The 27107-nt window shown below is 41.8% G+C and overlaps 1 protein-coding gene across 3 annotated transcripts in view; it reads right to left on the reverse strand.

Annotated features, from left to right (window-relative positions):
* The window catches only part of TLN2 (talin 2), a 483978-nt gene that overhangs the window by 253145 nt on the left and 203726 nt on the right, over positions 1 to 27107 (reverse strand). For all 3 annotated transcript variants that reach the window (XM_065940303.1, XM_065940301.1, XM_065940302.1), the window contains exon 3: positions 26796 to 26860. The gene's annotated coding sequence lies outside the window, so the exon portion shown is untranslated. The remainder of the gene's footprint in view (positions 1 to 26795; positions 26861 to 27107) is intronic.

The raw sequence follows: 27107 nt of genomic DNA on the forward strand, positions 1-27107 counted from the left end.
CAGGATCCCTTGTTTACTAAATACATACTATACACAGTTGAGTCTACTTTTAAGGCATGAGAGTATAAGGTGACCATCCTAATTAATTATGAGTCGGAATTTTTAATTTCTACCCTCTCCCTATAGCACAGATGATAATGAAAAAAAAAAAAGTACATAGATAACAACATACATCTATTCAGTGTTTACCATATGCTTGATTCTATGCATTCCATCTTGTAAATACTCTACTGCTGTTGCTAAGTCACTTCAGTCGTGTCCAACTCTGTGCGACCTCATAGACAGCAGCCCACCAGGCTCCCCCGTCCCTGGGATTCTCCAAGCAAGAACACTGGAGTGGGTTGCCATTTCCTTCTCCAATGGATGAAACTGAAAAGTGAAAGTGAAATCGCTCAGTCGTGTCCGACTATTAGCCACCCCATGGATTGCAGCCCACCAGGTTCCTCTGTCCATGGGATATTCCAGGCAAGACTACTGGAGTGGGGTGTCATTGCCTTCTCTGTGTAAATACTCTACGACCCAATAAAGCTAAGTGTGTGTGTGTGTGTGTGTGTGTGTGTGTGCCTTCTCTGTGTAAATACTCTACGACCCAATAAAGCTAAGTGTGTGTGTGTGTGTGTGTGTGTGTGTGTGTGCCAAGTCACTTCAGTTGTGTTCAAATCTTTGAGACCCTATGGACTATAGCCCACTAGGCTCCTCTGTCCATGGGATTCTCCAGGCAAGAATACTAACATGGGTTGCCATGCCCTCCTCTACAGGATCGTCCTGACCCAGTGACTGAACCTGTGTCTCTTACATCTCCTGCACTGGCAAGCGGGTTCTTTACTACTAGTGCCACCTCAGTTCAGTTCAGTTCAGTCGCTCAGTCGTGTCCGACTCTTTGTGACCCCATGAAACGCAGCACACCAGGCCTCCCTGCCCATCACCAACTCCCAGAGTTTACTCAAACTCATGTCCATCAAGTTGGTGATGCCATCCAGCCATCTCAACCTCTGTTGTCCCCTCCTCCTCCCGCTCCCAATCCCTCCCAGCATCAGGGTCTTTTCCAATGAGTTAACTCTTTGCATGAGGTGGCCAAAGTATTGGAGTTTCAGCTCCAACATCAGTCCTTCCAATGAACACCCAGGACTGATCTCCTTTAGGATGGACTGGTTGGGTCTCCTTGCAGTTTAAGGGATTCTCAAGAGTCTTCTCCAACACCACAGTTCAAAAGCATCAATTCTTCGGTGCTCAGCTTTCTTCACAGTCCAACTCTGACATCCATACATGACCACTGGAAAAACCATAGCCTTGACTAGACGAAACTTTGTTGGCCAAGTAATGTCTCTGCTTTTTAATATGCTATCTAGATTGGTCATAACATTCCTTCCAAGGAGTAAGCATCTTTTAATTTCATGGCTGCAATCACCATCTGTAGTGATTTTGGAGCCCCAAAAAATAAAGTCTGACACTGTTTCCATATCTATTTCCCATGAAATGATGGGACCAGATGCCATGATCTTAGTTTTCTGAATGTTGCCTAGAGAGCCCTAATAAGCTAAGGACTAAGTTAAACCATTAAACCCATCTTATAGGTGATTTAAGTATGGGGAAAAGACAACAAATAAATTATACATGATCACAGAGCTAATGAATGGCAGAGTCAGAATCTGAACTCAGAAATCTGAGCACTGAGCTTTAGCTCTTAACTACTATCTGCATCCTGGAATCCCCAGCTATCATCTACACATTCCTGAATGTTGGTTATTCATCTTTTTGAGTATTATTTTTTTATTTAGCTGTGCTGGATCTTAGTTGTGCCATGTGAGATCTTTAGTTGTGGCATGTGGGATCTAGCTCTCTGACTAGGGATCGAACCCAGGCCCCCTGCATTGCAAGTACGGTGTCTTAGCCACTGGACCCCCAGGAAAGCCCCTCAGTTATTTATTTTACAAAGCTATGAATGATTCCTAATATTTCTTTCCAGTTATACCTCAGAAACTACTGATTTCAAGTCTTTAAGAAACAGATTGAGAAAGCAGCCCTGGAATATCATTTTGAGCTAAAGAGTCAGAACAAATGCTCAGTTCTTACAATACCAACATTTCTACATAATATAAAATCAGCACAGCAATGACAGAATGGATATTGATTAATTCAGTCCAGCACCTCACTGAGTAAATGCAAAAGTTGGCCCTAAGCAGTGAGAAAGTATTATTTCAAGAAACATGGCTTACTTTGTAACAGAGTGCTTTTCTGGTGCAAAGAAGAAAAAAAAAAAAAAAAAAAAAAAAAAAAACTCCTGAGCAGACAGATTCATTAGCCACTGTGTGTCAGACTGCTGTTCTGTTACTGAAAGGCCTGACCATAAAGACCCAGGGCTGGAAGACAACCAGGTCAGCAATGTGTTGTATTTTAAGAACTTCCTGGCATTTGTAGCCATTATTCTAATGGGTGAAAACAGAGGGTAATTGTGCAGCCACTTCTTTGTCTAAGAAGAGCCTAGGAGTCCGACAGGGATAGAGGACAGTAGCTGCATTAAAGAGAAAGCAAGGAAAACAGCCCTTTCTAGCAGCGGCAGAGTGTGATATTGACCATGTGACAGAGAATTTTGATTCATCATCAAAAGAAAAAGAAAGGTTAGAAAAAATAATCAGCATCTCCCCAGTACTGATACAACAAAAGGAAATAGTTCTACTAGAGAGATTAACTCCGGATAAAAGGGTCTTCAAGAGAAGGAGGCCTGTTCGATGACAAATTAGATTTTTAATACCTACTGAGTGCACAGCATGCTGCTGGTGTTGGGGGATAGGAAGTTAGGCAGCTGTCAGACACAAACAAGAAGTAGGAAACAGGGACTTTCCTGCCGGTACAGTGGATGAGAATCTGCCTGCCAATGTAAGGGACTCGGGTTTGATCCCTGGTCCGGGAAGATTCCACATGTCACGGAGTAACTGGGTCCTGCAGCATGATTATTGAGCCCATGAGCTGCAACTACTGAAGCCTGTGGGCCTAGAGCCTGTGCTCTGCAACAAGAGAAATCATGAAAGTCATGAAAGAGACACCCATGCACCGCAACAGAGTAGCCCCTCGCTCACCCAAACGAAAGAAAGCCTGTGCACAGCAACAAAGACCCAGCACAACTGAAAATAAATGAATTAATTAAAAAAAAAAAAAAAAAAAAGAAGGCAGAAGCAGAAGGGGGAATCTCTATGCCAGGTTGCAGTTTATCATGCAATTGGGGAAAGTGCCTATGCTCTGGAAACAATCATGACACATTCAGGGCTGGTCACTAGCTACTCACCACCACTACCTTTGCTAACACTCAGTTCGGCCACAGTGTCAAGTCCTCCCAAAATGCTGCCTCATTTAATTCTACGCAGAATCACATGAGGCAGGCATCGCTCATCTCCATTTTATGGATTATTAAACAGATTGGGGAAAGTCTCGCTACTTGCATCTACCCATGTAGCTGGTAAGTGGTAGAGCCAGGAATCCAGTGTAGCTCTGACTCCAAAGCTGATGCTTAGTTACTAGGTTATAAAAACTCTCCAGAGCCTTCAGAAACTCTTTCAAGAATGATGCCTCTGGTTAGTGAGGACCTGGAAGGCTTCCTGTAGGAAGGAAAGTCATATGGCAGACAGAGCGAAGAAAAGAGGGGCAAGAACATTAGAGTGGGCAGTCATTTGGTAGCATGTGGCCAAACACAAACATTCACCACTCACTTCATATCTGCCAGGCTCTGGTGACAGTGATGACAAATTCAGACGTGATCTATACTTTCCAGGGACTCCATGTTTATCAAGAGAGGCACACACCTCCACGAGGCTGTCTACCAGGCGGGGACATCCTCCTGAAGGTCTGGCACACGTGGCAAGCCCCACCACTTACACCTGATCTAAAAAACAACAGTGACGACTCTGCTTACCAGATAGCATGGCGCTGCCATAAATCAATAGCATAAAGTCAGTTTTCAATTCCTGGGACTCGACAGCTTTGAAACTTTAATCTGTTCTTAAATTGGATAATACTTGCATTATTTCAAATTATGAGAAAACAAGGAGGCTTTATAAATATTTTAATATCAGTCTATCTTTTTTTGGAGTAGAGTTTATTTAGAATGTTGTGCCTGTTTCATTTGTACAGCCAAGTGATTCGGCTATAGATATACATATATTCATTCTTTTTCAAATTCTTTTCTCATGTAGGTTATCCCAGAATACTGAGTAGAGTCCCATGTGATATACAGTAGGTCCTTGCTGGTTATGTATCTTACATATAATAGTGTATATGTGTGTTCATCCCAAGGACAGAATGTGGTCCACTGGAGAAGGGAATGGCAAACCACTTCAGTATTCTTGCCTTGAGAACTCCATGAACAGTATGAAAAGACAAAAAGACAGGACACTGAAGGATGAACTCACACATACAGTCAATCTTCACCATTTATTGATTCCATATTTCTGAATCCAATTACTCAGTAAAGTGTATTTGTAACCCTAAACTTGATACCTGCAGCATTTTCCTGGTTATTCTTGGACACATGCAGAGTAGGAAAAATTCTGAATGACCTGATATACATTTTCCCAGCTGAGATTCAAGAAGGCAATGTTCTGCCATCTTGTTCCAGCTCTCACACTGTAAACATGTCCTTACTGTGGTCTATTTAGTGCCATGTTTTTTGCATTTTCTGTGGTTTGCTTGGTAATGACACTGCTTTAAACGGCCCCAAGCGTAGTGATGGCCTGTCTTGTGTTCCTAAGTACATGGATGCTGCAATGTGCCTTATGGGGAAAACTGCTGTTGGCCAAGAGTTCAATGTAAATGAATCAACAATATATATTAAATACATTGTCTTTAAACAGAAACACACATAGTACATGGTTACATACCGATTACTTAACAAAGAAAGATGTTGTGACCTGAGGCTGGCAAGAACCCAACCCTGTATTTTGCCAAGGAGCAATGGTTCAGTATTTGCTAATTCTATGTTCACTCTGACTTTATAAATCACAATTACTGTAAATATCAAGAATCAAATGTTTTCCCAAGCTCTGTCCACTGAGGAAGCCTGGGTTGGATGATACCCCAGTAGCAAAGAGCACACTCAGGACCCAGATATTGGCTTCAAATCATCTTTTTTCTAATAAAAGCTAACAAAGCACCTTGGAGAAATGGGTGATTCCAGGACTAGAGAAGGGGAAATATAAGATGAACCTGACATATCTTTTTCTGTCAGAAAGTAAAGAATTGCTCAAAGAACAATGATGCATCAAAAGACCACAGGAACAAATTTGAATGGGCTCCCACTGTCTACATCGAGAACAACATGAACATAAAAATAACAGTTACCGATTATGTCTTGCTGAATAAAATATGAAAACATTAGTCCACACCAATATAAAAAAATGAATAAACAAAATGAAAATTTGATAAGAAGTGGAACAGTTATACAGTTTCTAAGTATCTCCCAACAAAGTTGTTATTCATCAGAACAGAGAAAAACAAAACAACAATCAAATCCTTTACAGAAGTGAAATCTAGCTGATACAACCTCAATCATGTGATGACACGAATATCATCAGTAATGGGACAAAACTAGATTGTGTACCACGTGTCTGCGTGCTCAGTCAAACCTTTGGACCCCATGAATTGGAGCCCACCAGGCTCCTCTGTCCATAGGATTTCCCAGGCAAGAATACTGAAGTGGGCTGCCATTCCCTTCTCCAGGATCTTCCCAACCCAGGAATCAAACTCGAGTCTCCCACATCTCCCGCATTGGCAGGCAGGTTCTTTACTGCTGAGCCACCTGGGAAGTCCGATGCCAGGACACAGAACAAACAGCATCATTCTTGTGATATTCTTAACCAAAGATGCAAAACTTCAATTTATTCATGAGGTAAGACCATAACATTGAAAGATAGGCTACAAACTAACAGTCTTTTCATCTGCAATCGTGTCACAGTCATGAAAGTCCAGAAGAGACTCACAGACCATTGAAACTAAGGAAGACAAAAGGCACACAAAAGACACGTGACAAGTAATCACAATGAATGATTGTGCCTTTGGTCCTCTTGCTATAAAGAACATGAATGGGAAATTTGTGGTGCAACTTGAAAGGCATCTGAGGATTAGATGGAAGTAATTGTGATGACAGCACTGTGGTTAGTTCAAGGATGGCCTTTTCTAGGAAACACCTGCTCAAATAAAAGTAACAGGGGATGACTAAGCATTAGGTCAACAACTTAAAATCAGATGGTTCGGGGAACCATTCTTTGTGCTGCACTTTCAAGTATTTCTTTAAATTTGTGATTGCTTCTAAAAAATTACAAAGTTTTTTTTTTTTTTTTAAAGGATGCATACCAGAGCAGTAAGTGCAGAAAGGAAGCTAGTCCAGATGAGCATTCCTCTCTACTAACTTTTCTTCCACATCTAAAGCAAGGAAACACTGCCCCCGCCCACCCCACCGCCCCACTGTTGCAAGCCCACATACCCTCAGGGCTCCCACACTGCCTCTGTCCTCCTCCAACAGACACAGCTCCTGCAAGGGTTCTCAGGGTACACTGAAAGACCTCTAACTGCTCATCTTCTTCTGGTTTCTGCCCAGGACTCCACTGGAACTCATTCTGGCCACTTTTCACGTCTCTTCTCTGCTGATAACATAGGGCTTCCCTTTCCAGTCTGCCCCCCTGCACAGCACTGGACACCAGTGGAACTCTAGTGGACCTCCCCATCTCTGACCTCTTCCCTCCCCGTCTCCTCTGGAGGCTTTCTACCTTGCCAAACCTCATGATCCTTGAGTTCTCTGCTAGTCCCTCTTCCCCTCCTCCTCCTCCTCTTCCACACCTTTGCCTGGTGGATCTTATCTGCTCTCAGGACTTGAAATCACCAGATGTGTAGAGAGAGGCCAGGCCTACCTGTGTTCTCCTGATCCATGATGTCATCACATTTCTCCACATCAAATTTAAGCTATCACCAAAAAATCACCCCTCCCCTGCCCTCCTTCCTGTGTTTCTGATCTCACTGACAGCAGTTCAGTTCAGTCGCTTAGTCATGTCCAACTCTGTGACCCCATGGATGGCAACACGCCAGGCCTCCCCGTCCATCACTAACTCCCAGAGCTTGCTCAAACTCACACCCAACAAGTCGGTCATGCCATCCAATCATCTCATTCTCTGTCATACCCTTCTCCTCCTGCTTTCAACCTTTCCCAGCATCAGGGTCTTTACCAATGAGTCAGTCCTTCACCTCAGGTGGCCAAAGTATTGGAGCTTCAGCTTCAGCATCAGTCCTTCCGATGAATATTCAGGACTGATTTCCTTTAGGATTGACTGGTTTGATCTCCTTGCAGTGCAACGGACTCTCAAGAGTCTTCTCCAACATCATAGTTCAAAAGTATTAATTCTTCGGCACTCAGCTTTCTTTATCATTCAACTCTCACATCCATACCCAACTACTGGAAAAACCATAGCTTTGATTAGACAGACCTTTGTTGGCAAAGTAATGTCTCTGCTTTTTAAATGCTGTCTAGGTTGGTCATAGCTTTCTTCCAAGGAAAAAGTGTCGTTTAATTTCATGGCTGCAGATACCATCTTCAGTGATTTCGGAGCCCAAAAACATAGAGTCTGTCACTGTTTCCACTGTTCCCTCATCTATTTGCCATGAAGTGATGGGGCTGGATGCCATGATCTTAGTTTTCTGAATGTTGAGTTTTAAGCCAACTTTTTCACTCTCTCCTTTCACTTTCATCAAGAAGCTCTTCGGTTCCTCTAAGCTTTCTGCCTTAAGAGTGGTGTCAGCTGCATATCTGAGGTTACTGATATTTTTCCTGGCAATCTTGATTCCAACTTGTGCTTCATCCAGCCTGGCATTTTGCATGATGTACTCTACATTACATTAAATACAGGGTGACATATACAGCCTTGACATACTCTTTTCCCAATTTGGAATCAGTCTGTTGTTCCATGTCCAGTTCTAACTGTTGCTTCTTGACCTGCACACAGATTTCTCAAGATGCAGGTCAGGTGGTCTGGTATGCTCATCTCTTTAAGCATTTTCCACAATTTATTGTGATCCACACAGTCAAAGGCTTTGGCATAGTCAATAAAGCAGAAATAGATGTTTTTCTGGAACTCTCTTGCTTTTTCGATGATCCAGCATATGTTGGCAATTTGATCTCTGGTTCCTCTGCCTTTCCTAAAACCAGCTTGAACATCTGGAAGTTCTCGGTTCACGTATTGCTGAAGCCTGGCTTGGAGAATTTTGAGCATTACTTTACTAGCGTGTGAGATGAGTGCAATTGTGCAGTAGCTTGAGCATTCTTTGAGATTGCCTTTCTTAGGGATTGGAATGAAAACTGATCTTTTCCAGTCCTGTGGCCACTGCTGAGTTTTCCAAATTTGCTGGCATATTGAGTGCAGCACTTTAACAGCATCATCTTTTAGGACTTGAAATAGCTCAGCTGGAATGTTAGATCCATGAGTCAAGGTACATTGAAAGTGGTCAAACAGGAGATGGCAAGAGTGAACATTGACATTTTAGGAATCAGTGAACTAAAATGGACTGGAATGGGTGAATTTAATTCAGATGACCATAATATCTATTATTGTGGGCAAGAATCCCTCAGAAGAAATGGAGTAGCCCTCATAGTCAACAGAAGAGTCTGAAATGCAGCACTTGGGTGCAATCTCAAAAATGACAGAATGATCTCTGTTCATTTCCAAGGCAAACCATTCAATATCACAGTAATCCAAGTCTATGCCCCAGCCAGTAATGCTGAAGAAGCTGAAGTTGAACACTTCTAAGATGACCTACAAGACCTTCTAGAACTAATACCAAAAATACATGTCCTTCTCATTAGTGGAGACTGGAATGCAAAAGCAGGAAGTCAAGAGATACCTGGAGTAACAAGCAAGTTAGGCCTTGGAGCACAAAATGTAGCAGGGGAAAGACTAACAGAGTTTAGCCAAGAGAACAGACTGGTCATAGCAAACACTTTCTTCCAACAACACATGAGATGACTCTACATGGACATCACCAGATGGTCAACACCAAAATTAGGCTGATTATATTCTTTGCAACCGAAGATGGAGAAGCTCTATACAGTCATCAAAAACAAGACCAGGAGCTGACTGTGGCTCAGATCATGAACTCCTTATTGCCAAATTCAGACTTAAATTGAAGAAAGTAGGGAAAACCACTACACCATTCAGGTATGACCTAAATCAAATCCCTTACGATTATACAGTGGAAGTGACAAACAAATTCAAGGGATTAGATCTGATAGACAGAGTGCCTGAAGAACTATGGACGGAGGTTCATGACATTGTGCAAGAGACAGGGATCAAGACCATCCCCAAGAAAAATGAATGCAAAAAGGCAAAATGGTTGTCTGAGGAGGCCTTACAAATAGCTGAGAAAAGAAGAGAAGTGACAGGCAAAGGAGAAAAGGAAAAATATACCCATCTGAATGCAGAGTTCCAAAGAATAGCAAGGAGAGATAAGAAAGCCTTCCTCAGTGGTCAATGCAAAGAAACAGTGGAAAACAAAAGAATGGGAAAGACTAGAGATCTCTTCAAGAAAATCAGAGATACCAAGGGAACATTTCATGCAAAGATGGGCTCAATAAAGGACAGAAATGGTATGGACCTAACAGAAGCAGAAGATATTAAGAAGAGGTGGCAAGAACACAGAAGAACTATACAAAATTTGACCCAGATAACCGCAGTGGTATGATCACTCACCTACAGCCAGAAATCCTAGAGTGCAAAGTCAAGTGGGCCTTAGGAAGCACCACTATGAACAAAGCTAGTGGAGGTGATGGAATTCCAGCTGAGCTTTTCCAAGTCCTAAAAGAGGATGCTGTGAAAGTGCTGCACTCAATATGCCAGTGGCACCAGCAACCACCCAGGTGTCAAAGTCAGAAGTGAAACAGTCATCCTTGACAGGCACCTGTCCTCTGCCCTCTCATTCAATCACCTGACGACTGAAACCTTCAGCTCCTAAGTGTCTCTCAACTCTGTCCTCTTCTCCAGCTCTAGAATACAATTGCCTTCTGCCCAAATTAGTGCAAAATCATCCCAACTGGGCACCTCACTTCTGTTCTTACTGCCCCTGAACACATACTCCACATCCTAAAGATCCCACTCACCTTAAACCCTTTAGTGGATTTCCCTGTCTTTAAGAAACATCTGAAACACCTTAATAGACATTGAAGATATCTTTGTCATCTCTATCTTAAATCCTCTGCACCAATTACACTACATTTTCCATCTTCAGCCTGCCAATAGTCCTGCTCCCAGCATCCAGCAGAATGCTGAGTACTCTGTAGACAGTCAATGAGTGCTTACTGAATGAATGAATGCATCACTTAGATGAGGGGACAATAGATTGACCTATTATCTAACACAGACTCAAATCTTCAGATGTACAGAAGTATTAAGCATGTGACTAAAACCCCTGGCAAATGCTTCAAAATGTCAGAGAGGGTCTGCACAAAGTAATTAGCAGTTTCAAGGTCAAGGTCCTTGAGGTTAGATATTAAAGTGGAAGAAGGGAAACACAGTTGCTTACAATCAAGTACAAAGTGGTTCCCTCTATCACATGCCACACCAGGACTTGATGCCACTTTATTTAAGGTGTGGGGCACACTGCCCATGGTGTACTGATAGTAAACTCAAATATAGTGGGGCAGTGGGCTTGCCCAGGGACAGACAGACAGACCCAGATACATACACACACACACACACACACACACACACACACACACACACACACAACCAAGGGCCAGGCAAAGTCAGGTCTGCTTCACCAGGGGTCAAATAAACTCTAAGAAAGAAAGACCAAATGACAACCAAAAACCAAATGAGGAACATTTATAGAAACTCACATGACACACAATGGTATGGAATGATCTTTCATTTATTATTTATCTTTACCCTCGGAGAAGGCAACGGCACCCCACTCCAGTACTCTTGCCAGGAAAATCCCATGGACGGAGGAGCCTGGTAGGCTGCAGTCCATGGGGTTGTGAAGAGTCAGACATGACTGAGCGACTTCACTTTCACTTTCCACTTTTATGCACTGGAGAAGGAAATGGCAACCCACTCCAGTGCTCTTGCCTGGAGAATCCCAGGGATGGGATCACACAGAGTCGGACACGACTGAAGTGACTTAGCAGCCGCAGCAGCAGCATCTTTACCCTAAAAATTCACTAAAATCTGGCCATTCTGGAGGCTTCTCTAAAAATAGAGGCTATTAATAATATGGTCCCAGCTAGGGTCACCCACTTTAATTTAGGTACTACTGGGAGTCAAAGGAAACGTGGAGTCAAGAAAAAGAAAACAAATGCAATGGAATTAAGGCAAGTTTAGCTAAAAACCATAATTGAAATGGAATCAGTAACCTAAATAAGGGGTGGGGTGGGGGTGGGGGGTTGCCACCAGCCTTTCCAGCCTCAGAAGGAGCCCTTGATGTCTAGATGACAAATAAAAAGCTATCATGACTTCCAGTGACCCCAGGATGGCTCTGATGCCTACTTACCATTCACAGAGATCCTACCCTGAGAGGAAAGACAGTCTAAGTAGAGTCTAAGAACACTTGAAGGGCAGGAGAAGGCTCATAAGCACAAAAAGGAAGCAACATTCGTGGAACCCAGGACCACAGGTGAGAAAATCAGGAGGTGAAAAGACTGAAGACCCTTCAGGCCCTGCTGGTACTGGTGATGCCACCACACGAACAGCTGCGGCCCGCCAGAGGGCTGGCTGTGGGCCAGGCCTGTGCTGAAGAGCATCTTACAACAAACGGTGCGGGGAGGATACTATTAATTCCACTCTTCACAGCAGCAGAAAGGTCAATTCCACCCAATTTGTAAAGCAGGCAAATGGTGAGATAAAGACTGGAACCAAAACCTGCGCAACTTCCAAATATGACCTTCTTTTTGAAGTGCCATGTCTAGTTACTCCCACATAAATGACTCTTCTCACCCAGAAGAAGAAAGGGAGTGTCAACTTAAAACACTCACAGAAGAATCTGGTAGTGAGGAAGCTAGCCAGCCGAAGCATGGTGAAAAATCATCCTGCTTCACTGATCTGATGTTCAGGTTAGAACAACCAATGCTAAAGTAATGGATGACCAGGACAATACTTTAATTTACCATCCTTCATGGGGAAAATGAAATACTGTCCTCTAAGCCTGGATTCCACCATCACTGAACTTCTCCCTGTTGAATGATAGGTGTTCCTTTCCTAATATTACTCAAAATATTAATAATTTCAAGCTAAAAGAAAATCCTTATGACATGGCAGATGTTGCCTAAGTTTTATCAGTCACCAGCCACATTACTTATACTACTACAAATACTAACAACTAGGAACACTGGGGCAATGCTAGTAACACCAGTTACTATGACCACTATGCAAGTCTATCCAAACAGACCACATGTAGCCAAGGAAGGGAAAATCAGATATGCTGTCCTTTTACACCTAGCGGTGGTGGCATATGTATCTGAAGTGGCATTTCCTACAGTTTGGAACTATGGCAAATACAGCGACGGGCTCACTTGTACAGAGAGGCTGCAAAGCTAACATGATGCCCAGGCTCTCTTGCCACTGTGGCGCCCAATGGCCTATAGACTCTGCCAATGAGACAGCTTCACGGGTGACTTCCCTTTGGAACTAAGGCACCGTGAAAAGAGGCAGAACGTGTGTGCATCCTGAGAAGCCTCTTCTTTTAAAACTTATTAATTTTATATTGGGGTTGTTCAGTCGCTCAGTAGTGTCCATCTCTTTGTGATCCCATGTGGCTGCAGCACACCAGGCTTCCCTATCCTTCACCATCTCCCAGAGTTTTCTCAAACTCATGTCAATTGAGTCGGTGATGCCATCCAACTGTCTCATCCTCTGTCGTCCCCTTCTTCTCCTGTCTTCAGTCTTTCCCAGCATCAAGGTCTTTTCAAATCAGTCAGTTGTTTGCATCAGGTGGTCAAAATATTGGAGCTTCAGCATCAGTCCTTCCAATGAATATTTGGGGTTCATTTTCTTTAGGATTGACTGGTTTGATCTCCTTGCAGTCCGAGGGACTCTCAAGAGTCTTCTCCAACACCACAGTTCAAAAGCATCAATTCTTCAGTGCTCAGCCTTTTTTATGGTCCACCTCTCACATAAAGTACTGGGGTATAACCGATTAACAATGTTATGATAGTTTCAGGTGGACAGCCAAGGGACTCAAGCCAGCCATATATATGGATCCATTCTCCCCCAAACTCCCCTCCCATTCATGCTGCCACATAACACTGAGCAGAATTCCCTGTGCTGTACTGTAGGTCCTTGCTGGTTATCCATTTTAAATATAGCAGTGTGTTCATGTCTATCCCAAACTCCCTAACTATTCCTTCTCCTGCACCTTCCCTGGCAATCATAGGTCCGTTCTCTCTTTAGAAGCCATTGCTTTTCACAGGAGGCACAGAGCAGGAGCCAGCCATTCACTTGAGTATCTACTGCTCATCCCGTACTTACTGGGTTCCTCATTAAAGACACTCCCACAGCAGCAGCCAGGCCAGCTTTCCAGATTCTGGCAGCAGATGAGGATTCTTAAGGTGGGGTGGGGTGTATGCTGGGGGCTTAGCCTAGAACTCACTCCTCCAAACCTTCCAAGGATCCTGGAAGCACTCGCCTCCAGGATTAAACCTACTTCAGCTCTAACTCCCTGGAGGAGATTCTGTGTCTAATACAGGAAATGTGAGCAATAAGAAGAAGCTCATCACTTCTACTACTTTATTAAATTTGCAAAATATTAGGTATAAAATACCTAACCACAAAGGATAAAGAAACAAACTCAATCTATTTTCATTATATTTTGGTACAATATCATTTGGGCCAGGGTAATGCTTATACACCATTGTATCACCCCATTTTATAAACCTAAACCTACACTGTAATTCACCTCATTCATAAACATGAGATAACTTGACCTACTTTCTAATATATTCAGCTCCTTCTTGTCTGCATTAATCTGCAGTGACATTTTAAAAGTTGCTCTAATAATTTCCATTATATGAAAATACATTTTTCATTTACATCATCTTTGATTTTCCTCCCACAAACAAAATACTGTGTTTTCAACAGTTAGCCTACAAATGTCATAGGAAACAAGATGTACAGGACAGCTGACACAAAAGGTTCCACAATGAACTGGGCTCAGTTTTTTGGTGGGGGATGAGGGTGGCTGGAGGAGGAAGAGGCAAAGAATGAGGCAATTTTGCCCAAGTCCACATAATATGGGAAGGTGGGTTTGGCTCTCTTGTTGTATAACCTGTGGCAAATTGGAGAGCACAGCTTTAAACAGTAAATATGATTTCATATCAAATAATGTAATGCTTTCCAAATAACATAATGCATCCACTCATCCCAGTAATTCTCCAATCTCAGGTTATAAAGAAGAAATTCACTTCTGCTCTCGTAGTCACTTACCAACTACATCCACACTTGACCATCAGCCTCTCAGACTTGAGTTTCTTCCCTCTGACGAAGCCCTCTGTAAGCCCATTATCAACAATCCTTTCCAATAGGTTCTGCTGTGTTGGAGAACTTCCTCTGGCTCCCCAACATGGAGAGCAAAGGTCTGCAAACTACGGCCCACAAACAAAGAATGGTTTTTACATTTTTGAATGGTTGAAAAAAATTAAAAGAAGAATTACACTTCATGACATGTGAAAATTGTGAAACAAATTTCAGTGTCCATAAATCTAGTTTTATTGAAACACTCCTTTATTTATGAATTGTCTATGGCTGATTTTGCATTCCAGCAGCAGAGTTGAGTAGTTACAAGAGGGTTGGTAACTTAAAATATTTACAGGCTAGTCATTTATGGTAAACGATTGCCAACTCCTAGCTTGGGGTGTAGCATCCATAGCTCTTGGCCTGGAAGTGCAGGACATGGAAACTTGGATCTAACCAACCTTCCTAAGCCATGTTTTCTTTCATTTGAAGACATAACATCTACTTCACTGAAATGCCCTTCTCCATTTGTCCCCAACATAATGCCTTTTCCTTCCTTGCCTTCTCCAAAGCTCCACTCAATTCCAATAGCTTTTAAGTTTTTTTCTAAAATTTATTATGATTGTTCTTATTTTATTTATTTATTTTTCCACTTGACTATAGGATCTTATTAATAGTTCCTTGACCAGGGACTAAACCTGGGACAGGGCAGAGAAAGCACCAAGTCCTGTTGGCCTTTCCCTGGACCACTAGGGAATTCCCCCCCACACCTTCTCTTTCTCCATAAAAAGTGAGACCATGCAGATTTATATTCCATGAGGTTAAAAAAGAAAAGTCATTTTTAAAGTGCCCAAAGGTATTCTCCATAGCACTACTTACAGTAGTAAAAGATGAAAAATATCCCAATGTCCACCAATTGGGCAGAGTGAATAAGGTCAAGGCAATTCACACAAGGAGGATGGAACAGCTGTGCCAAGGGGTGAACTTCATCACTATGACCACTACATTACACCACCATGACCACAACAGAACGAGAGCCAGGAAAGAGTAAATGAAAAAAAGTAAGGTGGAGGGAAGTGTGCACAGCATACTACTATTTGCCGAAGAAGGGGGTGAGATATAAATGTTAATATGAAAACATACAACCATTTGCTGAGATTTTTTTTTTCAAAGGTACAAGGAGAAGTCCTATCTTTTTCAATTGCTACACAAGGGGAGGGAGGGAAACAGGATGGAAATGCATGTGTGCTCAGTTGCTCAGTCGTGTCCGACTCTGTGCAACCCTACAGACTGCAGCCCGCCAGGCTTCTCTGTCCAAACGATTCTCCAGGCAAGAATACTGAAGTGGGTTGCCATGCCCTCCTCCAGGGGATCTTCCCAGCCCAGGATTGAACCCTTGTCTCTTATGTCTCCTGAATTGACTGGAGGATTCTTTATCACTAGCACCATCTGGGAAACCCAGGATGGAAAAGGGGTATTTGCAGAATCAAACGCTTCTGATCATATACACCTTATGTTACGGATGAGACAGGCAAACCTTGACCATGTTGTGCAAAATTATTTAAACTGAAACTGAAGAAAAGAATTTCCTAAAAGCAAAAAAAAAAAAAAAAAAAAAGAAACAAAGAAAGGAAGAAAGCAATGAACCTAACTATATATCCAGTTGGTGGTATAGTGACAGAGAAGAACTATTCCAAATGTCTTTAAAATATTCTATTGTGCACATAGTATGATATAAGGCAGACGAAAAAATATAACAACATTAGCGAAACAAATCTGGGTGAATGAAAAAATACAAAGTTGATAAAGCTAGGTAAAAACCCTGTATATCTGAATTGCACTCAGAAGTATTAGTATTAATTAATAATGAGTTTTAGCTCTGTGTATGTACACATACACACAGACACAAATTCATCAGTACCTATTCCCTAGTTCAGTTCACTGAGAGGATCCAGGAATAACAATAAATCCAGTAGTAATAAATATTCCTAGTTTCTACATTGTACCTTCTAAATACTCAAAAGAACCAGGGTTTTTAGAGAAGCAGTGGATCCAAGTTTGGGGTACAAAATGGATAAGAAAAACCAGTAACATTTTGTCATACAAGGACACAAAATCACAAATTATGCCAAAATGACTTCATTATTAGTTTCCACTGGTCAAATATGGGACAATTTGAGTATCAATAAGAATATTAAACTAAAAGACATCAGTAACATTTGCACTGAAAAAAAAGAAAAAGAAAAAAAACTGCCAGGGGGAAAAAAAAAAAACACCCTCAATGTCAACTTTTAGATAATGCTACAAAAGAGAACTCATTGCTTTTTCAACAAAGTATAAAGCATTTATCCTGACATTTCTATGTGAATCTCAGGGTAAACAAACAGCTGTGATTAAATGTCTTTCTTCCTTCCTTTCTATTTTTTCGGCCACACCACACTGCTTGCAGGATCTTAGTTCCCTGATCAGGAATTGAACCTGGGCCCTGGCAGTGAAAGCACTGAGTTCCAACCAGTGGACTCCCAGGGAACTCCCTGAATTTCTTTTTACATAAGTATTCTCATTTATAAACAGGGAAGGAATGACAGAATTGGCATATCACTATTTTGCAATCACTAATGAATTAAAAGACATAGGTAACAGTCATCAATGATCAACAGTTATCACAAAAGAAGATCATCATTTACTATCTATTTCTTAATGAAAACACACAGCCTGCCTATGATATAGTCTTGCCAAATAAAACAAAAGTCTGTATATGGAGCTGACCAAAACTCGAGATTCAGTGAACAAATGACAGCAAACACAAGGAACAGAGGAACATGTTAAATGGCACTATGGGGAATCAATGATGAAAATTTCCACAGCAGTTTCTCAACCTCAGCACTATTGACGCTTGGAGCCACACAATCCTTTGTTGTGAGGGGCTGTCTGTGTACTGTGGGTTATTTAGCAGCATCCTTGGCCTCTTCCCACTAGATGTCAGTAGCACCTCCGAGCGGTGACAATAAGAATTGTCTCTAGGCAATGAAAAGAGAGGAGATCATCCCAGGTGGAGAAACTCAGCTGTCAGGAATAAACAGCCCAGTTTCTCCAATAAATCACAAGAGTGGGAAAAGATGGAAGGGTAACCTGTAGATTAAAAGGGGAGTAGAAACATGTCAATCAACTGCAATGTAATTTTTAAAAAATATTTATTTTTTAAAAAATTATTTATTTATTTACTTATTTGGCTGCACCGGGTCTTCACTGCAGCATGTGGGGTCTAGTTCCTTGACCAAGGCGTCGGACCTGGACCCCCTGCATTGGTAGTGAGGAGTTTTAGCTACTGGACCATTAGAGAAGCCCCCAATTGCAATGTATAAACCTTATTTGGATCCTGATTCAAAGAAATTTTTTAAAAAAGACGGTCGAAGAAATTTGAACATTCATGTGGTATTTAATGATATTAAGGAAGTATTGGTAGTTTCTATGTTTTTGGTGTGATAAGGTTTCATAGATATGTTTTTAAGTCTTATCGATTAGGGATATATAATGAAATACTGACAGAGGAAAAAAATAAATAGCAAAGCAATGCCTCTATGTAACTGGTGGGAGACAGGAAGTTATGCATGATATAAGACCAGCTAAGAATTAATCATCAATGAACCTGAGTGATGGGCATGTAGCTCACCATAAATTCTCTTAACTTTTGGATATGTTTGAAAGTCTCCATAATACAGAGGTATGAATAAATCAATCTGGCAGGCAATTTCATTCCCAGTCCTCACAGAGCACATAAGCCCCAGAACGACCAGCAGAGAGACGTAAGAATTTATAGTTCCCCAGGTTTGTCCAGTTTCTAAATGCCTCTTGGGGTCCTATTGGGATGCTGAAAGTAAACATATTGCTTACAACACAGCCCTTATACACAGGAGCCAACTGCTTAGCTGCAAGCTCTTTCAGTGCTGGGAGAAGACTTGCATTGGACTGAGTGAGCGCTAGAATTCTGGCATCTAAGGTGGCATCTGCCTAAGGGATATTCTAGGGCAAATTTGTCTATAAAGGATTTTTGCCTAAGTCCTGGATACAGACGTTCGCCTCCAAGTAAGGTATCAAATTTTCCTCATCCTGGAAGGAACCCAAGCTCTGTGAGCTGCCTGGCCCACCTCAGATCATCATCCTAGGTAAGAGAAAATAAACTTCTATCTTGTTTAACCTATCAGGATTTATAGTCTTTTCCACTATGCACAGCAAAACTTACACCTATTAAGCCAGAAATAAATTCTTTCTCTTGGAAGGCTGTTCTAGCCTACAAGAAATAGCCACTTCTTTCTCTGAACTGACTCTTTCCTGCACATTTGTCACTGATGCCTCTGCACTCTTCCTGGAACTTCTTTCTTCCTGGAAACTTGCAGACCAAACAGGACGCTGTCATTGCGTGCTCCAGGGCCAATTCTTATTTCTGTCCTTCCTAACTCAGAGCATTGACTGTGCCTCCTCTGAATCCGAGTTTCTGTGAACAGCAGCCACCAGAGAGGATGAGGGCCTTGCTTCACACAGCTTATCCAACAGGCCTGTGTTAAATTCTCCAGTGGGACAGAAAAAGGAACCAAGAATCCTGTGTGACCCAGATGCCTAAGCCAAAAGCTCTCCTGCAGCGGAGATCGAGTCATTCTTCACTCCTTAGAGGTAAAATAAATGGAAGACTATAAAACATACTTGGGAAATGTTTAGGATCAGGTAATAAAAGACTAATAAAAAAGACTTCTTAAATGTCACTTATTTCCCTCTCGTACTCAAGGGTTGGGTTCTATCCCAGTCTTCTAGAAGCTATGTTTCTAAGCATGGGATAAAACCTTAACCAAGATTTAAATTATCCTAGGAGGCTTCTCCCCCAAATCACTTTTGCCAAAATATCACTTGAATATAAAATGAAGATCAATGATCTTCGTACAATGGAACCAAAATTGTCTCATATGTATTACAACTCTGTTCATTTAGCACACTTTCCTACCCTGACAATCCATCAATTGATAGATAAATAACAAATTGCCAAGTCAGAATTTATCTTTGCAAGATGATGGTAAGGTCATCTTGGACTAATCATTATCTAATTGAAATGTGAGAATTCACCTCTGATCACCACTTCAACAAGGGAAATATTGACCCCTCTCTATTCATTCAGTCTCAATTTCACTAAACTCAGATAATTCCTCTAGAAACAAACAAGCATGCATGCATGCTAAGTCGTTCAGTCATGTCCAACTCTTTGCGACCCTAAGGACTGTAGCCCACCAGGCTCCTCTGTCCATGGGATTTTCCAGGCAAGAACACTGAAGAGGGTTGCCATGCCCAAGCATTGTTCTAAAGACATCTCTTTCATGCTTATTTCGGGAACATGCACAAAATAGGTCAAGATGTTTGGAGAATAAGCACTATTTGCACTGAGGAGCCCATGTTAATGCCACCACCTTGACCGAGCAGAGGAGACAAAGAGGAACTCCATCCGCAGCCACTGACACCTCAATGGGCTATGACACAGAAAGCAGATGATCAGCTCCATGGTAGACAGTGGAGAGACTGCTGGTTCCACTATTAAAGCTCCACCTGGGGTCTATTTAGTAAGTAAGACAAGCATCCCAGAGAAGGGAGAAGGCCAACACTGTGTGGACCCACCAGCCATCCATCTGGTCACTGTCATAACAGTAACTCAGTACATAGAGTTAAGCCAGACGATTTACTCTGACCAGTGCATTCATGAGAGAAAGTAAAGTGTGTTCAAAGTACAACTTGACTGTCTCTCCAATATTTCTAAAATAACTACCAAAACATACCTCATATTAAGATAATCAGAGAACTCCCCTGGTGGTCCAGTGGCTAAGGCTCCATGCTCTCAATGCAGGGGGCGCAATCTCAATCTCTAGTCAGGGAAACTAGATCCCATATGCAACTGAAGATACCATATACTGCCACTAAGACACAGCACAGCCAAATAAATAATGAATAAATACTTTCAAAAAAGATAATCAAATGCACCTAACTCACACACAGATACTTGAAGGTCTAAGAAAACCCTTAGATCAATAACCACCATTGATAAAGCACCTTTCCAGTTCACCAGCATGACAAAGAGTATAAAGCCCTCTTTATCACTTTGAATTCACAAAAGGGACATTAAGTAGGTAAGTACTTTCCAATTTCCAGTCATTCTGTATAAGGAGTCCCTGATCACACAGTGCAGCCACAAGGTTGAAGATGGGAACTAAAACAGAGCTGATTCTCCTAGAGCAGCAGGAATTTTTCGGGGGAAGATAGAGGTTTGTTGAAGAAAGCATGCAAAAGACAGAAGTCTTTTCTAATCTACAAAACTACAGCTGCCACCATGCCCCCAGCCTGTGCCAGAATCTAAGAAGCACTTCCCAGTGGAGATCTTGGATATCTCTCATTGAGATTCTCAACTTCATGGTATACAAAATGTCAAGGGTAACATCTGTTTCATGGGGCTGGTGTGAAGATTTCCATAGACACCAGGCCTCTAGTACTGAGGTGCCTAACACATCAGGTCCTCATTAGATGGTGGTGAAAGTCAAAGATCAATTGGGCCTCACTGGTGACTCAGTGGTGAAGAATCTGCCTGCCTAGACAGAAGATGTGGTTTCAATCCCTGGTTCAGGAAGATCCCCTGGAGAGGAAATGGCAACCACTCCAGTATTGTTGCCTGGAAAATCTCACGGACAGAGAAGCCTGGTGAACTACAGTCCGTGGGATCGCAAAAGAGTCGGACATGACTTCGTGTTTAAACAACAACAATATCAAAGACCAGGCTACTGCCCCGTTATAGACACCAGAGCCTGAAACTACTTTTCCAACAGCAGAAACAACAACAACATCAAAAACTTCTCCTGGCCATCAGCATTAGCTCACAGGCAGGTAACACACCCAGAAATCAGTTCTTGCTAAAGCCTGTGCCACTGAGACCTCCAAAAACAAAGTGGGTTCCCAGCAGGGATGAGAAGGCAGAGACTAGGAAATGACTCAAGGCTATATTCAAGACCGCTGGGGCTGTGTGCAAGGGAGGATCCACTCACATGTGCTCCATTGCAGAGCCTAGGTGTGAGGACATCAGGCTCAGAGAGAAAGAGATATACCCACCACATAATCGGACCACCATGGGGACAGCAGCTACCTAATTATGATAGAGTAAAAGGCTGTTTCTTGGTTTTCACATTCGGAATCGAGTTATAGGTAACTCATGGAAACCTTTCCAGGGATGAAAGAATAGAATATAATTATTCTATTATACCTGAGAATATAAAATTCAAAGGTACAGCTGCCCAAAATGGACAGGTTGAGTGGGGGAGGGTGGTAGACAAGAACTAGTGACTCTAGGACACAGAAATAGTGCCTCTAAGACTGGAAGAGGCTGCACGTGTCATCCAAGGGCATAGAGGGAGGGTTCAAAGCATGAATCAGCCATAGAAGGAAGGGAGGTGGGAAGGTCAGAAAGAGCTAAACAGCCATCACAAGATACCAAAAAACTGCTTTTTAAAACTGATGAAGGGAGAAATGGTGCTGCAAGCATAATATTTATATATGTGGAAATCACCGAACAAGCAGGAAAAATGACCCATGGGGGTGGGGGTGTGGGGACAGCAGAGAGTGGTTACTTCTAAGAAGTAAAGCTGGTAAGTGAAGGAAGAGAGAGGGAGAGATACTTGTTCTTTTCCATGAGAAGCTTTCCTGTAGCATTTTCTGTTTTTAGCCATTTGCATGTATTACTTTGACTGAATTTTTTCTTCTTTTTTTAATGAAAGATCCTCTATAAGACCATTGTTTAGACCACAGCAGGAGGATTCTTCTCAACTTCTACCAGGCCTGACGGTGGTGTGTTGAGAAGACTGCAGCTGGCCTTAGGCTGTGTTTACTTTATTTTAATCTTAGCGAAGTCATGTTTAAAATCTACAAGTGCAGTAGGCATTTTACAGTTCTGGAAAGCTGTCCAATTCTGGTTTGTTGTAAACAGAATAGAAAGGCTTTGATGGTCATTTTAGATTGTCAGAATATGGGGCTTCACAGCTAAAAAAAACAAGAGAGTCATTTTCAAGATACATGTTCAATAGGCACAAGTATTCAGAGACTTGGAGTCCATGAAATAGAATCAATTCTTAGACAGCAAAGGCTCAAATCTCGAGTTCTCCAGGAAGGCTTTTGAATTTTGAAAGAAATTAACTGACGAGCATAATTAGCCAAAAAGCTTAAGAGACAGCATATTCTACAACATCCATGGATTAAATTTAATTACGAAAAACGATCTGGAAATGGTTACTGTTGTTGTTCTGCAGCATTTAGCAAATACAGACAGCAGAGGAAGGACCCCAGCACAAGTCTGGAAATCCTGATCAAGGAGATAATGCTAATTAGGACTCCCAGCCACTCCGGGAGCCCACAGCGGGTGGCAAGGGGCAATGCCTACAGTCGACAGAGTCACCTCGGGAAACCAACTAATGGAGATGGCAGGAAGACAGAAGTGCATAACAGATTACATTTTTAATGAAGAAAAGCAAGCACAGGAACAACTTATCTTTTCTGACAAAGCCATTTAAGTGACTGATACAGAGTAACAAATAGCTATGTAGATCCTGCCTTGAATTTTACAGATTCAATCCTCTCCTAAACAGCACTGGGAACTAAAAATTCCCCAAGAGCCAAAAACAATGTTTTTCATTTAAAATCAGTTTTAAAATATTTTTCCTTACTATCCTGCAGGGAACATGGAGATAAGTTCAGATTATTGCATCTATTCTCAAATCTGGAATATACCATGAGTCATTAAGTTAAACACTAAACAAATCATTTATCATATGCTCCCCTCCATCTACTCTCCATCAATCTCTCTCATCTCTCTCACTTGCTTGCAATGCTTTAAAGCATCGTGTTTATTCTTGTGAAGCATGGCTGTCTCACATTTAATAGCTCATCGCTACAACATCTCACCCAGCATGGCCTTGCCTTCTGAGAGGCTCACAACATGACTGATTGATAACATTGCTCATTTTTAAAATTTTATTCAGAGTAGGACTGGCCCAGATCCCTACAATTCTACTTCCTCTCATTTATGTCAAAATAAAAATGCCTCCAGCATTTATTCATAACTTCAGACACTTCCAGAAACGTCAACATTTCAGATCATCTCTCTTATTCCTATACATTTAAGGTAAGTGTTTCTGTTATTGTCATCATTGTTTGATACAGCTTTTCCCTTTAAAAAAGGGGGGGTGGGGTGGGAAGTAAAATAAATATCCCTGGGGTGGAAGCAACCCAACTGAAGCATACAAATCAGGCAGTAAACCAAGTGTTACGCTGACAGAAAGGGAAACAACCAGATAAGTCTGTCAGATTTCATTTAAGTTTCCCAGAAACTAGGAACTAGGAATGTTAAAACACAAGAAAGCCAAACATCACTGGGGTTGGGGTGGGGCGGGGAGAGTTTAAAAGGACTGCATCACCATGTTGCAATCAACAAAGACCATAGTTAACAACACAGCATTCCTGAAGCAATCAGGGTTAGGCATGCAGCATCTTGAACCATGTTAACTATTAGCTAATTAACTATTAACTAATAGTTAACCATCTTAACTATTAGCTCCTCCCTCACACTATTTCACTGTCCTCATAATTCAGTCCATTATTGCCTATGCCCTCCACCCATCCCACCCCTCCAACACATCCCCATATCTCCAAGGAGAAGTAAGCAAGAACCATACTCTTCCATTCTCTACACACCCGTGGCATAAGAACACACCTGGTACACTGTTTTTGGATCTGAAATTGATGGGAAAGCCATGTATCTGATGCTGGGAAAGACTGAAGACAGAAGGGGAAGAGAGTGACAGAGGACGAGATGGTTGGAAGGCATCACCGACTCAATGGACATGACTTTGAGCAAGCTCCAGGAGATGGTGAAGGACAGGGAAGCCTGGCATGCTACAGTCCATGGGGTCGCAGAGAGTTGGACACACATGAGCGACCGAACAACAATGGTATATCTGATATGTTTCCTGTCCACTATGCCCAGGCCCTTCACTGAGACTGGCCCACCTAGTGCTGTCTGCACATCCTCAAAAGACAACATCCATGTCAAGATACCCAGAAGATCTCAGGGCAGGATGGCTCCATTACTCTTTCCTGTCCTGTATATGTCTGGTCCCACTGCCCTCAGCTCCTAACTCTTGACCACGTCCTTGACCCCTTCCCAGCCTTGCATTCCTCACACTTGGCATTTGCAATTGTGTCCAGAGTTAGATATTCAGCCCTTCTCACCCCTAGCTCTCGTATCCCTACAGTGCAGGCAGACACTTATGCATCAAACATCACGTGTCCAGAGGCTGCCCACAGTGGTGTGAAGCGAGGATTCTGTACACTTTTATCAGACAACTCAACACACTGTCACGTCTTCATTTTTCCACTGACTGCAAGGTGGCTCACAGCTAAATTTAATGCTCACATGGACGAGCCATTTTCACTTAAGTTCCCCAGCAGAACAATTCCTTGTCTTTTCACCTCTGACTTCTTGTCGGAGAAGTCAACCACGCCAGCTGTCACAGTACTTTCTGAAAATAGCCAATGTATATAACTAGAGTATATTTCTTTCCCACTTTAAAGGAATAATACAGTTCTAGAGGTAGAAGAGCTCTTATCAGTCATGTACCCTAATATTTCCCAGAAATCAGTCCCCAGGCCTGCGCTAGTTGATGTTTAATGGTCAGTGGTCACCAGAGAAACAAGAGGAAGGAAATAAAGAGCTTTGTCACAACACTAAACACAATCAAAAGTCAAATTCATGACACAGCTACTTTTTCAGTATTAAAATATTTCTTCTTTCATGAAATGATATTAGCAGATGTTAGTTATTTTTTAATAATCTTTATGAAAAATTGTAAATACAAAATAAAGAGATTAGCATATAAATAGAGAACACTCATGTACTATCCAGCTTAAACAATTACCAACTTCCTTTAAGTACAGCCTGAAAAATCTAGTAAAAATAGGTCTTCATTTTTTGTTTTCCTCTTCCACAAAATCTAAAAGTGTGGGAATTATGAGGCTGGGCCAGCCTCTACATTTTACAGATAAGGATTTGGAGCCTAGCAGAGATTAACCCGTCTAGAGTTGCACAGCTGGTCAAGAACTAATATATCTGTTATGCCATGATATGGTTTTGGAGCAGAAACCAATCCTTTTTAACCTGTCAGACTTTGAGTCACAGCCAAGACCTGCAGAAGACCGCCTTTTGTCCCTGCCCAGGGCACTTCATACACACTACTTGGGAGCAGGTAGGCACAACAAGTACAACTAAATGAGGAAAACCAATAATCCGTAACCAACGTTTACTTCATCTCACACTATAGCAATTGTGTCCCATCACTGGAGGGCTCCAGGAACCACTAAACTGTTTCAGCACAAAGATTACTGAAAATAGGTCCATCATTACTAGGAAAAGGGTATCTTTTTAGATACCATATCCATGAGTTAATATACAATATTTGACTTTTTCTTTCTGACTTACTTCACTCTGTATAATAGGCCCTAGGTTCATCCACCTTGTTAGGACTGACACAAATACATTCTTTTTTTATAGCTGAGTAATATTCCATTGTATAATGTACCACAATCTCTGTATCCATGGAGACACAGACCTAGAGAACAGAACTGTGGACACGTTAAGGGAAGGACAGTGTGGGGCTAATTGAGAGAATAGCCTGGAAACATATACGTTCCCGTATGTAAAATAGATAGCAGGCGGAAATCTGCGTGTGACACAGGAAATTCAACCCAGTGCTCTGTGACAACCTAGAGGGGTGGCGTGGGGAGGGAGATGGAAGGGAGTTCGAGAGGGGACACGCATATACCTCTGGCTGATTCATGCTGATGTGTGGCAGAAACCAACATAATATTGTAAAGCATCCTCCAATTAAGAAAGAAAAATGCTGCTGAAAGTTCTACATTAACTACTTATCCAGTATTTCCCTCCCTATCTCCAAAATTATAAGGCAAATTTTGAGTGAGTGAATGAGAATCCATACAATAAGGTAAAAAACCAACTGCTGACCCCTTTTTCCAAGCCCTACCATGCCCCCATCAAACTAGCAGATGGAAAAAAATCACATAGCAGTGGAGATAATAAGACCAGGCAGCTACACTCCTATCTCACAGAATTGTGGTAAAAAGAAAAATCAAACAAGACAGTATGAAGCAACAATGTTTTAATGCTCTGTAAAATTTTATCAGTGCAGGAAGGTGACCTGTTGAAAATAAAATATTTTTTTTTAACAGACTCACCTAAATTCTCAGTTTATGTGAAGTCGATTTCCCTGAAGCATCTGAGAATCCTTCAGCAGCAATACCTAAAACAGTTATGAAAACCATCAGAATCAACTAATGTTATAGACACCAGTTTTCAAAAAAAAAAAAAATCTCAATCTATACATTTGGTCATTTCCCCCCACACTAAGTGCGAAAGGAAATAACTCAGGAAACAATGAATTTCCGCTGCAACACATGGGCTGGGAATTTTCTTGACCAACAGGGAATTGAGGTCCCAAGGCACTTATTTCAGAGACCAACATTACGTTCCAGTTGGCAAAGAAGCAA

The sequence above is a fragment of the Muntiacus reevesi genome, chromosome 7 (assembly GCF_963930625.1).
Source record: "Muntiacus reevesi chromosome 7, mMunRee1.1, whole genome shotgun sequence".
NCBI classification, from domain to species: Eukaryota; Metazoa; Chordata; class Mammalia; order Artiodactyla; family Cervidae; genus Muntiacus; species Muntiacus reevesi.